The sequence below is a fragment of the Fringilla coelebs genome (genome assembly GCF_963513975.1).
Source record: "Fringilla coelebs genome assembly, chromosome: 2".
NCBI classification, from domain to species: Eukaryota; Metazoa; Chordata; class Aves; order Passeriformes; family Fringillidae; genus Fringilla; species Fringilla coelebs.
Genome location: NC_140029.1, coordinates 117,135,137 through 117,152,790, shown reverse-complemented (window position 1 = coordinate 117,152,790; position 17,654 = coordinate 117,135,137). Strand labels below are relative to the sequence as shown.

At 47.9% G+C, this 17,654-nt stretch overlaps 1 long non-coding RNA gene across 1 annotated transcript; it reads right to left on the bottom strand.

The window, feature by feature from the left end:
* Positions 1 to 7,095: 7,095 nt before the first annotated feature.
* Positions 7,096 to 9,644, bottom strand: LOC311151164. The gene is made up of 3 exons (XR_014615979.1): positions 9,581 to 9,644; positions 8,419 to 9,076; positions 7,096 to 8,281 (listed from the first exon to the last, which is right to left on the bottom strand). It is a non-coding gene; the product is annotated as an uncharacterized lncRNA (long non-coding RNA).
* Between the last annotated feature and the right edge of the window lie 8,010 nt (positions 9,645 to 17,654).

Genomic DNA, 17,654 nt, shown 5'->3' with positions numbered 1-17,654 from the left:
CTCGATTTTATTTAAACACACACCCCCCTCCCCCCAAATTCCATACATACCACAAGCAATGGGCAGTTCTGGTTTTTTATCACTTCGGCTGGCACCGCTTGTTTGCAGATCTGGACTGGCACACTAAACTACTCTCACGGCCACACTGAAGAACAATGTATCAGATTTCTCAGACAGTTCCCAATCAAACTCACCTATAATCACTGAGCAGAAAATCCTTTGGGGTTTAGGTCCATTTCTCACCTGTTCCAGGCAGAGGGAAGATGGCTTTGTGTTGCACCTTGCAACAGCAGCAGCGATGGATCAGGGTTTTATTTGTTTGGTTGGTTTTTAATTAAAAAAGGGTAATAAAAATGAACCAGGTCTGATGGAAATGTTTTCAAGTGCCATTAGAGCTTTTGAAACCCAAGAAGACCGTCCTGATTGCCGAGTCCAGTCTTCCTCTGTCTCCTCCTTCTTCTCACTTACACCCCATTGTAGGAAGCTCTGCAGCCTTTTTTTCCCGTCCTGTATTAGAGAGAGGGTGGATACTAAATGCACAGACATGCACAAACAGTCTTTCTTGCTCTCCAAAAAGATAAAAATGCCTGAAATAAATATTACACGAGTAGTACGCTCTCAAGCTGTTCAAGAAAAGGGAAGCTGGAGCTTTAATGTCCCTCTGAGAGATGTTGAATAAAATCTTCCCCCCGAGTTTGCACACAGTAATGAAATACTGATTTTTGTGACCAAACAAGGTAGGTCTGTATGAGAACAGCTCAGGAGGCTTTCAGGGCTCACCATGATCTCAGTCCCTTGAATTATTGCCCCGATGTAGGCCAATTTTTTTTTTTGCCAAAAGACATACCTGTTTCTTCCCTTTGTTTCTGAGTTTCCAAGTCACCCTGTAATTCGCAACCTGCACCCACCTGACACGGGGAGGCGACATATCCGGCTCCTGTGCTCGAAGCCACGTGTCCCCAGTACAAATGGAAGTCAGGAACACAGAAGCAGCTGTGGAAGAGAGAAAAATCAGGACGGATATTCTTCTGTTTCCCCACAGTATTACCAAGCCAAGCTGCTCAGTACCTCCAGGACTACGTTTGAAAAGAGTTCCCTAACTCTTTTCCCAGCTGGAACATCTGGAGTGGCTTTGCCCATGCAAAGGGCAATGATCCCACTCCCAAGAAGAAACAAACCAGTTTCCTGTTAAATAAAGCAGTTTGAAATCTGACCTGTCAGATGCTCTCACTGACCAGCAGCAGGGATCAGCATCCAGGCCCACGTGGAATTGTTTATTGCAGACTACTTCTTCCTTTTCTTTCTGTCTCTCTATTTTTCTCACACTCTCTCTTTCTGTCTCTCTCTCTATTTTTCTCACACTCTCTCTTTCTGTCTCTCTCTCTATTTTTCTCACACTCTCTCTTTCTCTCTCTCTCTATTTTTCTCACACTCTCTCTTTCTCTCTCTCTATTTTTCTCACACTCTCTCTTTCTCTCTCTCTATTTTTCTCACACTCTCTCTTTCTCTCTCTCTCTATTTTTCTCACACTCTCTCTCTCTATTTCTCTCACTCTCTATTTCTTTTTCTTTCTCTCTCTTTCCCCTGTATTTCTAATTTTATTTTCCTTTCAAACTTTAGAATAAAAAAACAGCAGTACAAATTTTCAGGCTACCTGGGATTGAAAAAAGCCCCAAACTCGAATGATTTAAAGAAAACTATTTACTCCCTAGGAACCTGAACTTTTCTAGTGCTGCACCAGACATATAGCTTTTATTCCTTTAGATATATACTTTATAGGGCACCAATTAGTGCTCCAGCTGTCGGCAACAAAGAGCAATATCCATTAACCCCATCATCAGCACTCCCATCTACATTCCCAGTCAAATAATGGCACAAAAAAGAGGCAATTGCATCACGATTATACAGATACATAAACAGGCAATCCATTCCCACAGCTACGGGTCACCATCAAGCCCACCCGTGACAAAAACCTCGCTGCTGCCACCGCCCCTAAGTTCCGCCCCGGACCCCTCCTGCGAGCCCACGCAGCGCCCCCTGCCGTCTGCCCCAGTATACTGCAGGAACAGCGCCCCCTGCCGTCTGCCCCGGCGCACTGCAAATACAGCGCCCCACCATTTTGAGAAGGTCAAAAGAGTCCGGGACACACGCGACGCGCCACACTCAATATGGCGGCCGCGAGAGGACCCCGGCAGAGAGAGGCGTTTTTGCAGATGCCTGTCAGAGTCTCGCCAAATTAGGCCAGCCTGCCGCGCCACTGACCACAGAGCCCGCGTCCGGGACACTTGAAACGCCACAGAAATTATCGCCCGAGCCGCGCCGGCATTGGGGTTTTGATCAGGCAATCCGGTTAGACAAACCCAGAGGGCTTCAATTTGCCCGCGCTTTTCGCCGCCATCTTGAGAAGGTCAAGAGAGTCCGCGACACCAGCGACACGCCACACTCAATATGGCGGCAACGAGAGGACCCCCCCCCCCCCCCCCGGCAGAGAGAGGCGTTTTTGCAGATGCCTGTCAGAGTCCTGCCAAATCACGACAGCCAGCCGCGCACTGACCACACGGCCCGCGTCCAGAACACTTGAAACGCCAGAGAAAATCCCGTTCGAGCCGCGCCGGGATCGGAGTTCTGATCAGGCAATCGGGTTAGACAAACCCAGAGGGCTTCAATTTGCCCGCGCTTTTCGCCGCCATTTTGAGAAGGTCATAAGATTCCGCGACACCCGTGACATGCCGCACCTAACATGGCGGCCGCGAGAGGACCCCGGCAGAGAGAGGCGTTTTTACAGATGCCTGTCAGAGTCCCGGCAAAATACGCCAGCGTGCCGCGCCACTGACCACACAGCCCGCGTGCGGAGCGCTTGAAAGGCCACAGAAAATTTCGCCCGAGCCGCGCTGGCGTCGGGATTTTGATCAGGCAATGTAGTTAGACAAACCCAGAGGGCTTCAATGTGCCCGCGCTTTTCGCCGCCATGTTGAGAAGGTCAATAGAGTCCGGGACATCCGGGGCACGCCACATCTAACATGGCGGCAACGAGAGGACCCCACCCCACCCCGCCTCGGCAGAGAGAGGCGTTTTCGCAGATGCCTGTCAGAGTCCCGCCGAATAACGCAAGACTGCCGCGCCTCTGACCACCCAGCCCGCGTCCGGGACACTTGAAACGCCACAGAAAATCTCGTCCGAGCCGCGCCGGCGTCGGGCTTTGGATCAGGCATTCCGGTTAAACGGACCAAGAGGGCTTCAATTTGCCCGTGCTTTTCGCCGCCATCTTGAGAAGGTCAAGAGAGTCCGGGACACCCGGGGCACGCCACTCCCAACATGGCGGCCTGGCGGCTGCCTGCCGCTGCGCCGCTGCAGTACCGCGCTCTGCCCACAGGGTGGCAGCACTGCCGCCCACCCCAGCCGGGGGCAGCGGGCAGGGACGGCGGCAAAAAACAACAGGGGCGAGCCCCGCAAAAACTCCTCCGAAATAAATGCCAAAAAACAACCCCGAAAAAACAAGTCCTCTGCCTCTAACCCAACAGGATTAAAAAACAAAACCAACAACAACAACAAAAACCCCCAAAAAGCCCCCAAACCACCTGATAATATATTTTTTAAAAAAAAGTATTGAAATATTTTTAAAATTTTTTTTCAAAATATTCTTTCATATTCATATTCACATTTATAATGAATATTGATCTCTATTTATGTATACATTTCTATTTCTAAATCAATTTATATTCTATATTACATCTATTCCTATTACTTCCATTTATTTATATATCTTTATAAATTAATTATATATTTCTGGTTTAATTTTTACTTCTGTAACACTTTTATTATTTAAAATAAATCTACTGCCTCTACCCCAATAAAAGCTGAGAAAAACCCCCAACCTTTCTTTTAAACAATATTTAAATAGATTTTATTTCTATAATTTTCATATTTATATTCCCATTTCTATTTATAATGTATATTGTTGTCTAATATTTATAAATTTAAAATTATAAATTTCAATTATATATAAATTTATATTCTATTTTACATGTATTCCACTGCTTAGATTTATTTATATATTCTGTAACACTGATGTTATTTAGAATAACCCCCCTGCATCTACCCAAAAAAAAGCCAAATAGAACTCCTTTGCTTTCAACTGTATTTAAATTTTTTAAAAAATTTTTACATATTTATACTCACAATGATATTTATAATTTATATTGCCATTTAATGTTATTTATATTCTATATTACATCTCTTCATATTACTTACATTTATTTATATTTACATTTATACTTTAGTTAGTTATATATCTTTACATATTTATTATCTGTTTCTATCTTCAGATATACATTTCTATAATACTTATATTATTTGAAATGAAAACCCTGCCTCACACCACGTAAAAACCAAAGATACCCCTTTATTTAAATAATATTTAAACTTTAAAAATAATTTTTATTTATTATACTTATCGATATTATATATATATATTAGAGAGATTACCTATTAATATAATAATAGATATATTATTTTTCTATTAGATATTTCTTTTACTAATATTTATTTATATCAAGTATTTATAAGTATTGGTATATATATTATATGTGTGATTTGATATTTTTATATTATCTATAAAAACCCAAACCTATAACCCAATAAAAACCAAAAATTCCCCAGTTTGACTACATTGTAACATTTTATCTTTACAATCTATTTTTGTATATTCCTGCATTTATATCATAGACTAAAATTTTCATCGATTACAATGTTACAATAATACATTATACTATAGGTTTATATATTTATCTATTTGTTTTCTATATTTATGTTCACCACTATCCTATTATATTTATTTTTAAGTTTATAGTTGTTTTTATTTTAAACTATGGATCAAACCATACAAGATCACTTACCTAGCAAATCAGGACCACAGAAACGCTGCCCCTCGGTCAGCACCGGCGCGCAGTGCGCGCTCATCCCGTCGCAGCGTATCCAAACAAAACCCGTTTCTATTGCTAGCAGAACAGAGATCCCACAACATTTAACCCTGCTAAAAACTCAAAGAGCCCCAACTAGAAATGAAATTTAAAACCCCCACTAGAACTGGCCCAAAACCTCTACACATCCTAATCCTAAACTTCCTCCTAAACCAGTATCTCAAAAACAGAAAAAAATCAAAATACACACTGAAAATGAAATAACTGCCAATAAAAACAAACACCCAAAAAAACCCCAAACAAACAAACCAGAAAAAAAAAAAAAAAAACACCAACCAAAAAAAAAAAAAAAAAAAAAAAAAAAAACCAAAACCCAAACCAACTCAGTCAATTCAAAACTGCACTACTGACTCTAAACATTACTACAAAAAGCCCCCAAAGCTCTACCTGTATGCTAACTCAGAAGTAATAACCAATCATCTATAAAAGTTCTCAGAAATTTAAAAAAAATCATTAAAAGCATAAAAATTAAAAATCTAAGCTATTAAAATACTAAAAAATATCACTACCCAAATTAAAAAAATATTGCCTATAAAAACCCAACATAGAAATGCCCCTGTCCCCAAAAATAAAACCAAAAAAAACCCATCCAACCAGAAATAAATCGGAACTTGGGAACACTAAAACCATCATGTTCAAGAAGCACACCATGGCCCTTAGCATACACCAAGCAGAAACAACATAAAACAATACAGTCATTTCTTAAAAACCACCCTAAAACCTTTACAGTAAAAAAAACCCTTTCAAAAATTAAAAACTGCATCTAACAAAAGCCATCTAATCAATTACCACCCAAAACTCCAGCACCCGAGCTAGCCCTACCAAATCTCTACGTTTACACACGCAATCAACAACACCAAAATCCCAGTAATACGTACCAGAAGTCTATTACAGAAACCTCCTGAAATTAATCCTACCTCAAATACAAACCAAGCCATCCACAGAGTCAGCTTGACTCAGAAAACAAATTGCACAGAGTTCATAATACCAAAATAGAAAATAACACAGCATACACCACCAATGAATATATTATTGAAGGAAAAAAAAAACCACACTTTTTTTTTCTTTTTTATTTTTTCTTCTATTAGCTAGAACAAAAGATGTTGCCAGGACTGTAACAACTTCTTCTTCTCCTCCTTCCTCTTCTTCTGAAACATCCCATCTCCTTCCAAAATTCCTTACAACTTCCGAGTTTGAATCCAAGCAAAAAGCAAAACTCGTGCACTTGTCCTCTGGATGCTCCTGTCAGATTCTCCGTGTCACTCCGTGTCTTCTTACACTTCCAGTCTTCATGCTGTCCTGCCAGGATGAGTTTCACAGACCAACTGGCACGTGTTATACAGAGCATTTCCCTCCCTCCCTCCCTCCCTCCCAACCCAGAGCTGGTTCCCTTAGTGCGCTTCAAGAAATTGCAAGCCTGCAACGGTGCACACTCATCTCAAGGCTCACAGCAAGCACGCAGGACCTCAGGCTCACTCGATTCCACGGGGCTGTGCCTTAGGCAGCTGAGAAAACTTCTGATGACCCTCTGTTCCGATGCACTGGAATGCAAACTCAGCTCCATCTCAGAGCCTCAGTGGGAGGCAGCAGCACATCTGGCTGACCCACAAAAAATCCCTTCCTGGGTGGGGGCATTGTGCTGGAAAGGGGAAACACGTTCTACTGAACAGCAGCTCAGAAACAACGCTTTCTTAATGTTACCTGCTCCACTTGACAGCTCAGTAACACAAGTCTAATCTAATTTTATCCCTGCTGCTAGAATTCTGTAGGAAAAGGTCTGATGAGCAGCGACAAAGGCTTCACTCCCTGCCACACAGCCTGCGACACCCCGGAGAGAGCAGGGCAGCAAAATCACCAAACTCTTCTTGCCATGGGGAAGGGGAGAGGATTACTGTGGGAGGCACAAAAAGAAGGGAAATGGTCCTAGAAATGCACAGACATTTGCTTGCAGAAGCCCAGAGTTAAGGGTCTTCTCTAGGAAGCCAGACGTGACATGATATTCCTGAGATTTTCTCCTTCATTGAAGGAAATGTATGTGTATATAGACACACTTATAAACCTACGTACGGCTTTTTTCTTTCTTTCTTTCTTTTGAAGCTCCAAGAATGATTTCCCGTCTCGAGTCACTTAGGAAGAAATGGCCCCTGTGACTCAGGACAGAGGGGCTGCCTGCTCTTTTGATCATGACAGCTTTTGGGTTCACCCTGGAAGCAGGAGCAGCCAGGGCTGAGGCTCAGCAGAGACTGACCCGGGCCAGCCCCCTCCTCACCTCCCCGTGTCACAGTGACTCCCAGGCAGAAGGATGCAAAGCAGCTTTCTGTCTTTTGTCTTGAGTGCCAACAGGTAAAACACGTAGGCTTTGAAATGACCAATTACCCTCTCTTTGAGCTATCCCAAGGACGGTTTTAAAGAAAAGACACAGGATTGCTGGTAAATCCCTATGGGATAAGGAAGAAAGCAGCAAGGATCCGAGGCCGGGAGCGTTGCCAGGCAGTGCCACGTCCCTGCCACCTTGTCACGAGGCACACACCTGCAAAGTCCCAAAGCCTGCAAGCCCTGGAGCTGTCACACGGACGGACCCGGTTCTCTTCCCGGATGCCCGGAGGGAAACCTGAGGGCAGGTGTTCACCCTGAGGCTGCACACAGAGCCCCGGGCAGGGATGGAGCCACTGACTGCTCTCTGAGGACGAGACCCTCCCCGCAGGTGACACTGCCTTGTCCCCTCCCTGGGGGACAGGGACCTCCAAGGCCTATGACCAGCCTCACTCTGTCAGCATCCAGAGGCTGTGGTAGAGCCAGGGCAGTCAAGGCTTTCCAGAACCATAGGATCCTTCGGGTTGGAAAAGCCCTCTGAGGTCATCAGCCCAGCTGCTGCCCCGGCACTGCCGAGCCCCTCCCAAATCAGGTCCCTAAACACCACATCTTGACATCCTTTAAATGTCTCTGGGGATGGGGGCTTCCCCGCCCAGCCTGCTCCCGTGCCTGACCACCCTGTCAGTGAAGGAATTGTTCCTCGAATCCAACCTGAGCCTTCCCTGCTGCAGCTTGAGGCCATTTCCTCTGGTCCTGTCGCTTCTTACCGGGGAGATCTCGGAACTTAAACCTTCCCTGCTCGTGACCTCGGAGGTGTCTGGCTTGGCTGGATGAGAGGAGAAACGCCGCCACCACGGGAAGGGGAGCTCAGGAGGTCCCGCACCAAGGCAGGGGGAGCAGCAGTCCTCACCGCAGCTCACCCGTCACTTCTCAGTGACCGGCTCTGCTTTTCCTCCCGCGCAGATCTCTGCAGAACGCTCCAAAACCGGCTGTTGGGAGGAAGGGGGAGAAATAGGTTAGCCAAGTTTTTGACCCAGGCTTATCTGATGTCTTTGCCTGCTTTGCCTCTTCCTGACTTCCTTCTGCTAAGAAAACAGCTCCCTTCGGACTTCTAGGGGGAACTTACGTGTAACGCTTGAAAAGGAGCTGCAGAAAAGTGCCTCATTTCTAAAGACTCGGGCAAGAAGACAGATCAGTGCAGCTTCTCCGTCCCACTGCCTGCAGAGCTGGCAGGCGCCCGGCCAGCTCCGCTCCCCTCCTTCAAGTCCTTCCCAAACCTGCTGGAAGAACTGAAGGCTACTGTGGCGTTCCATTGCTCTGCTTTACCCGAAAAAGATCTCTCCGTGCTGCTATCCCTCCGTGGCAAGGGCCTTTCCGTCTCACACACTCGGTGACACAAGGCTACACGGAGCTGCGGCGGCCTCTGCTCCGGGTGGGAAAGGCTTTCTTCCTCCTCTGGCACCTGGCTGGCACAGGCTGCTCGGAGATGCTGTGCCTGCCCCACGCCTCTCAGTGTCCATTGGTGCTCTGGGATGAGGCTCTGAGCAAGCTGGCCTAGGCAAAGACGTCCCTGCCCACGGCAGCAGCCTTGGAACGAGGTGATCTGTTGAGACCCTTCCAACCTGAATGATTCCATCATTCTACGAACTCAAAAAACCTGGGGAATAAATCTGTAAAGGTCACTAAATACATAAAAGCACATCCCCACTGATCCAGTACTCACCAGCCCATCCGGCCAAGGTCAGAGCCCTCTGCCCACCGAGGACGCGGCAACCGGCACGGACCTGCCAAGCCACACACAAGTTCACCGGCACAGGGAGGCGGCGGGACGGGACGGGCGACTCGCCTCACCTTCCCAAGCTGGCGGGGCGGCACAAAGGGCGGGCAGCGCCGGGACCCCGCTCCGCCTCCTGCGCCGCCCCGGCGGGATTTTCGGGCACGCGGTCGCTTCCACCGCCCGGAGCGGGGCGCGCACGGGGCTCGGGGGGCGCCGCCCTGTTCCGACGCCGCTCGCCCGCCCGCCCCCGCCCGCAGCCCCCGGCCCGCGGAGCGCTGCGACCGCGCCTCCGCCGCCCGCCGAAACCGGCCCCGCCATTCTTCTCAGCCGCGGCGTCCCTTTGCGCTCCGGAATGCCCGTCACCCCTCCCCTCACAGACACCGACCCGCCCGCCGCTCGCTCCCGCCGCCCCTCCGCCTTCCCCGGCACCCAGCGGCGAGGGGCAGGGCGCTGGCTCGGGGCGGGGGGCTGCCTGCGGTACCGCTGCCTGTCCCCAAGGCAGCAGGCTTACCGGAGACTGCGACTTCCGCCCCCCATCTCGAGAAGGTCAAGCGCGTCCGCGACACGCCGTCCCCAACCCGACGGCTGCGAAAGGACCCCGGCAGAGATAGGCGTTTACCCTGCTGCCTGTCAGAGACCCGCCCAAATACGCCCGCCCGCCGCGCCGCTGACCGCACAGCCCGCGTCCGGGGCACTCGAAACGCCGCAGAAAATCCCACCGGCGCCGCCGTGGCGTCGGGTTTCCGTACAGGCAACTCGGTTAAACGGACCGGGGGCCTTCGAGTTGCCCGCGCTTTTTCGCCGCCATATCGAGAAGGTCAAGCGAGTCCGCGACACCCGCGGCATGCCACTCCCAACATGGCGGCCTGGCGGCTGCCTGCGGCTGCGCCGCTGCAGTACCGCGCTCTGCCCACAGGGCGGCAGCACTGCCGCCCACCCCAGCCGGGGGCCGCCGCGCGCCTCGGGGCTGCGGGCAGGGAAGGCGGCGAAAAAGAACAGGGCGGAGCCCCGCCAAAAACTCCTCCGGAATAAACGCCAAAAAACTGCCTCTAACCCCACAGGGACCAAACAAGCCCGCTTTATTCAAAACCATATGTAAATACATTTAATATTTATATTATTCATCTTTATATTCACATGCATCTTTATAACGGACATTGATGTGTTATGATTTTACATAATATATTACGTCTATTCCTTTTATCTAAATCGAATTCTTTTTTCTGTTTTGATCAATATCTTGATATACTGATTGTATAATTCTATATTTAGAATTATATTTCTATATTAACTCTGATTTTTAAAACAAAAGCCCATCTCTAACCAGATAAATATCAAAAAAGCCGCCTTTTTAACAGTATTGAAATACCTTTTTATTTATACTTTGTATTATTATATTCACATTCATATTTCCTATTGACATCCTATAATTATATATAAAATTTATAAAATTCTAAAAGTAAATTCAAATGATTATTTATATTATGCACCACATCTACTGCTATAACTTTTTTCGTATTTTTTAAATTCTTGTATATAACTTTGTGCTGATTATTTCTATTATTAGATTTCTATATACATACTCTGTAGAAAATATAAAACTTTCTATTTTTATAATCAAAAGCCTGCCTATTGCTAAATAATGATCAAGAAAAACCCCTTTGTTGGAACGACTTTTAAAAATATGTTCATATTTAAATTTATAATTTGTTCTATATGATAAGATACTGATGTACTATATTTATATTTCTTATAATATAATAAGATTTATACAATATTACTTGTATTATTGTATCGATTTTTATTACATTCTATTTATGAATATTTTCAATTTTATGTCAGTTTGTATATATTTGTAACACATATTTAGATTTATATTTTGATTGAACCTTTCGTTTATATATTTAAATAAACATATAAAGATATAAAGATATTTAACACTAGATATTAAACAATATAGTAACTTACTGGAATAAAAATACTGGTTTCGTTACATATTTTCTTTTTACAGATCCGGTCGATAGGTAAAATTTTAGGTTTTTATTCCCATTTGTATACACCTATTTGTCCTGTTGAATTATCGTTTTAGTTATAATTTTACATTTAAACTCCAATTCCTAATTAAAATGACAAAACAGCATCGAATTCCCACCAATATCGTCCAAACGCATCAAGATACCTCCACCAGCCAACCAACTGCCTAAAAAAAAATAATCGCCACACCATGCTCTTTTCACTAACAATTCTTATCCCAACACAAAAATTGTACGAATGTAAAAGAAAGCCCTAGAGAAACACGCACAGCAAACCACAAAAACTACTAAAAAAGAATCAAACCACCTTACTAAACTCCAAACCGTACCACTGACCCTGACTGTTACTAAAAAAAATAACTAAAACTCTAGCTCTACACTAACTCAAGGAATAACCAACACCCTATAAAAATAACTTTAGAAACTGAACTCATTAACGATATAAAAAACCCTGGAACGCTAAAGAATAAAAAATAACTACTCAAATTTAAAAGCTGCCTAAAAAGACCCAACTTAAAAATACCCATGTTCCCAAAAATAAAACTCATAAAAAACAACCAAATGCATCAAACAAAAAAAAACAACAGGACAAAACAAACAAAAAAATAACCAAAACTAAATAAAATTGCAACAAAAAAATTATTCCTAACTGAATACACCCACAGTGCCTCAATTTATCAAAAGAAAAATGCCGTCTAGAAATAAACACAAAGCCTAAAGAGAAATGCAACTATAAACGATATCTCCCAGATTATCCGTAACAATAAACCAGACACGCCAATCAAACAGACCACATAAGTAAAAGCCCTGTAAGACGATAAACAAAAGCGCTATTATAAATATTTTTAAAACCCCGCTGCTATTAACTACACCCACCTCAAACCCACCAAAACCAACACTACACACTCACGCCAATAAAAGCCACCACAACAGAACTTAAAACCGAAACTCTACTTCAGGCTACGACCCATAACAACCATTGCGAACCTTTAAAACCATTGCGTACCCCGGCAAAAAAAAAAAAAAAAAAATCCGACAACAAAACTCCATAAAAAACAACCCCTTATCATCACCGCCTGAAGCGAGAACAATCACGGTCAGGAAGAACACCGTATCCCTCGGCACACGCCAACTGCAAACAGAACCAAACGATACAATAGATCGCTAAAACCCACCTCAAACCCACGACACCAAAGACCTTTCAGCAATCGAAGCCCGCGCTCCCGGCACCGGACGGAGCGCGGCTCCTGGCAGGAAAGCGGCTCCTCCGGCGGCTCCTCCGGCACGCAGGGGCGCCGCCGCCCCGGAGACCCCCGCCCGCTCCCCCCTGCCCGCCGGGGCCGGCACCGGGCCCTGCGCGCCCCGGCGGCGCCCGAGCCCCGCGCCCGCAGCGGGCAGAGCGGCCGGCACCGGCCGGGCCGGCGCAGCGCCCGTGCCGCCTCTCCCGCCCGCCCGCCCGGCCGAGCTCCCCTCGGCTCCGCACGGCCCGCACCGGCGCGGCTCTGGCGCTCCCGCGGCAGCCCGGCCGCGCCAAATTCCCCGGCCGCCTCGGCAAGTGCCCGGCCGCTGCCGGCAGGGCTCCCGAGCGGCGACGTTCCGGGCCGGGCCACGGGCACAAGAAGCGCCCTCAAATGCGGCGGCACGGCCCCAGTTTCAACCCTGCGAACGCTGCGACAGCTGCAGCTTCCTGCAATTGGACCCCGAAACTGACCCGCAGGCGGGGCTCACCTCACTTCCACAAGGGCAAATAAACGTGTTCTCCCCTTCAATTTCATCCCCGATAATAGCAGAAAAGAAGAGGTGTCCCTCAAATGAAATCCTTCAAATGAGGGGGAAAGGGGGATTTTGACCTCAATACAAACCCTTTAAAAGGAGGAACAACAGGGCTGCCCCGCTCCCTTTAAAGCTTAGGATGATGAAAATGGGGTGGCAACCTTCAAATCAATCCCATAATACGACAACAATATTTTCCCCATTCCCCTTAAAATAGAAGGCAGGGATTCCCTGTCACCCCGGTGGTACCCCTAACAGCCTGGAAAAGCCAGGTTTGCCTTCAATCAACACCCTTAAAACCACAAGTGAAGGGTGATCCCCCTCCCAGTTTAAACACAGACAATAATAGAAGAGAAGCTGCTTCCCTCTCCTTCATTTCTTTTCTCCTCATAAGCTCCATTTTTCTTTCCTGAAGGGAGCGGGGAGGGATTGGAAAGATGAAAATGAAAAGGGAAAGGACAAAAGTCCCTGCTCCATATCCACACGGGCTCACCCGTTCGGATGCTGCTTCCCGCCACAAAGATTCGTACCTCGGCACCTCCTTTAGGCAACGCTCCACGCATCCAAGTGCGGATCCTGGTGTTCCCCCAGACCCTGTGAGAAGCTCTCACCGTCCTTCCATGAGACAGCCCCGGGAGCCCCATAAACCCCTCGACTCAGCAGCTCCACACAGAAGACAGCTGAGGCAAACCCTCCCCCTAAAACAGCCCCCGGCACGGGCCAGCCCCTCCTCATCCTCACAGCTCACACCTGGCGCTGGTGCCGCCCTCCAAAAGCGCCTCTCCCCCTCCGGCACACAGCCCGCTTCTCATTGACACACAGCAAACAGAAATCTGCTACGCGTGTTGGCTTTTCTTATTCCGTCTGGGTCCACAATTAAAACACGTGATGACATAAATATGAAGTAAAAAAGAACACATGAAACACAAGGCAGAGCTAGGATTTTACAGGTCTTGGGTTTGGCACTCTGGATGACAAGCACCTCTTCCGGGATTGCCACACGGTTTGGGGACCGCCAGAGAACGGAGGCCAAAGGTGCCAGAGAGCCCTTTCTATTCCCTTCAGCCCCTGCAGCTGTTCTTATGGTTTCAGGGCACAGCTCGGTCCATTCCTAGATAAAAACGTTACGGCCCTGTTTCCAAAACTACTACCCATCTCTTGTCAGAGTTTCCTACATTGCTGGATAGAGAGTGGAGACAGAGAGGGTTTCTTCCCAAATGAATTTAGAGACGAGTTCTATTCTTTACCAATACCCATAAAAACTACTAACTTGACCGGTTTTAGCATTCTACACCCACCCCTCCCTGTGAATTTGGGGGCAGCTTTGGGTCCCTCTGGGGGGCGGCACCCAGCATGACCCCCTCGTTGGCCACCCACCGCAGTGCGGCTCGCTCTCCTTGGGACCTTGGGGTGCCCCAAATGGCATCAGAGCCCCGAGTCTTCAGCCCCTTTTCCTCACCCCCAAAGAAGGCACAGAACGAGTCCAACTGCCCTGGACGGCAGCGCAGCCCTTCCTTCAAGCCCCTTCCACACGTACATCCCCCCCAGAAAGGGATTCTGCTGCAACAAGAAAGGGGGGGCAGCCCCCAGAAGGGTTGAGCTTCCTCCCCAGCCGCGCTGTCACGGCCCAGGGGCAGAGAGAGGCAGTGGCACAGACGGCGGCGACCGCACCGCACGGCACGGCACAGAGCGGGGGCCTCTCTCAGCGTGATGTCGGGAAAGCCGCGGGTCCGGCGGCGTCGGGCGGGGTGTCTGACCGGCACGGGGGGGATCCGCCGAGAGCCTCCGGCCCCGTGCGGGGACTCTGCAGAGGCCGAGGGGCGCCGGGCTCCGGCCCACGGGGCTTTATTCTCCGGCACCCCGAGCCCCGCGGCTGCGGGAGAAGGAAGGAAAGGGGGGATGGGGAGAGAGGGGCGATAGCAGGGGATGAGAAAGGGCAGGCGGGGAGGTCGGGCTGTGGAGGAAAGCGGGAGGGGAAGGGAAAGCTCGCGACGGGGGTAGAGGGAGGGTGGACAGAGGAGGGGGAGAGGGGGAACAGAAGGGAGTAGCTGGATAGGGACAGGACAGGAAGGAGCCGGGTTTGTGGGGGGAGAGGGAAACGGGGGAAAGGGAGCGAGAGAAGGCGAATACGGGGAGGAGGAAGGAGGGGGAGACAGAGGGACAGGTGAGGAAGCCCCACACAGCCCCGGGACCACCCCGAGCCCGCCCCGGCCTGCCCGGGACGGTGCGCTGGGCGGAGCTCGGCTCGGTTCGGTGACACTTCTGCCACATTCAGCCATTATCGGCTACTCTCGGCTGCATTCGGCTCTTCAAGGGCCATTATCGGCTACACTCGGCCACATTCGGCCATTCCGCAGAGCTCAGCTCGGTTCGGCCCAGCCCGGCTGGACTCGGCTCACACATTTCCTGACGGCAGCCCCTAGGAATTCTAACGTGACACAAACTGCAACCTCCAAAAGGCTTTAAAAACTTAAAGAAATGTCAGTTTAACTCTCGGGACAGAGCTGAGGGCTCCTGTAGGATAAGAATATGTACATGTACAAGCAATTCCTTCATTTGCATCCTGATTTTATGAAACCGCCCCTCCCCCAAATTCCATACATACCACAAGCAATGGGCAGTTCTGGTTTTTTATCACTTTGGCTGGCACTGCCTGTTTGCAGATCTGGACTGGCACGCTCAAATACCGCTCAAATACCGTCACAGCCACATTGAAGAACAACGTATCAGATTTCTCAGACAGTTCCCAATCAAACTCACCTATAATCACTGAGCAGAAAATCCTTTGGGGTTTAGTTCCATTTCTCACCTGTTCCAGGCAGAGGGAAGATGGGTTTGTGTTGCACCTTGCAACAGCAGCAGCGATGGATCAGGGTTTTATTTGTTTGGTTGGTTTTTAATTAAAAAAGGGTAATAAAAATGAACCAGGTCTGATGGAAATGTCTTCAAGTGCCATTCAAGCTTTTGAAACCCAAGAAGACCGTCCTGATTGCCGAGTCCAGTCTTCCTCTGTCTCCTCCTTCTTCGCACTTACACCCCATTGTAGGAAGCTCTCCAGGATTTTTTTCCTGTCTTGTATTAGAGAGAGGGTGGATACTAAACGCACAGACATGCACAAACAGTCTGTCTTGCTCTCCAAAAAGATAAAAATGCCTGAAATACATATTACATAAGTAGTACGCTCTCAAGCTGTTCAAGAAAAGGGAAGCTGGAGCTTTAATGTCCCTCTGAGAGATGTCGAATAAAATCTTCCCCCCGAGTTTGCACAAAGTAATGAAATACTGATTTTTGTGACCAAACAAGGTAGGTCTGTATGAGAACAGCTCAGGAGGCTTTCAGGGCTCACCATGATCTTAGTCCCCTGAATTATTGCCCCGATGTAGGCTTTCTTTTTTTTTTGCCAAAAGACATACCTGTTTCTTCCCTTTGTTTCCGAGTTTCCATGTCACCCTGTAATTCGCAACCTGCACCCACCTGACACGGGGAGGCTAAATCCAGCTCCTGTGCTCCAAGCCACGTGTCCCCAGTACAAATGGAAGTCAGGAACACAGAAGCAGCTGTGGAAGAGAGAAAAATCAGAACGGATATTCTTCTGTTTCCCCACAGTATTACCAAGCCAAGCTGCTCAGTACCTCCAGGACTACGTTTGAAAAGAGTTCCCTAACTCTTTTCCCAGCTGGAACATCTGGAGTGGCTTTGCCCATGCAAAGGGCAACAATCCCACTCTCAAGAAGGAACAAACCAGTTCCTACAAACTGTAAGAACATCAACTTCTCCTCCTACTTCCTCTTCTTCTGAAATATCCCATCTCATTCCCAAATTCCTTACAACTTCTGAGTTTAAATCCAAGCAAAACTCGTGCGTTGGATGCTCCTGTCAGATTCTCCATGTGACTCCACATTTTCTTACACCTTCAGTCTTCATGCTGTCCTGCCAGGATGAGTTTCACAGATGAATAGGCACCTGTGAAGAGAGGATTTCCCTCCCCCGCTGCCATAATGACAGAATTTCTGGGACAGAAATTTTACAGGATGTCACTCCACAGAGAATACCTAATTCCGTATCACTTGGCAGTTCAGCTCCTCCACATCACAAAGCTAAGCTAGGACAAGCCAGCCTCGGGCTTCACGAATGGCAAGGCAATAGGAGACGCTCTGAGGACACGCCTCAATAATATCATTACAATTTCCACATCAAGTAAGAGCACGGATGGCGCAGGATGCAGATTCTTTCCTCTCCCATGCTAGAAGCCCTCCAGGCCACAGTAGATGCTAGGGGTCTGTGTACAGGAGTTTTGAAAGGGAAGATGCTTAATTCCGCTAGTGAAGGCTAATAGAGGCCCTTTAAATAACAAACAGGTTTGTAAAGGTGCAGGTTGTCTCTATCCCCACGCTGAGCCAGCTGGAGCCCTATGGCCACGGCCAATGGTGCCTTGGCTCTGGGCTAACCCCTTGTCACACCTTCTCCACCAGGCCAAGTGGCACCAGATTTACTTCCTAAAAAGAAAAAGAACAGTGCTGGAACAGTCACACTCTACTATCCCTGGCAAACTCAAAAAGAGACTGACCTCATCAGGGGAAACCCCTCACCCAGATTGATGTCCTCTGGCACAGATCTTATCCTCCTGCAGCTGAAAAAAAGTTATGACAAAAGTCAAAGGTCTGCAGGATAACTTCAAAGCTCCAAACATCATGTGTCCATCTAGGAATACCAACTCAAGTCCAACTACACCCCACATTACAAATTTCAAGGCCCCAGGACTTTTCCTATTACAACAAG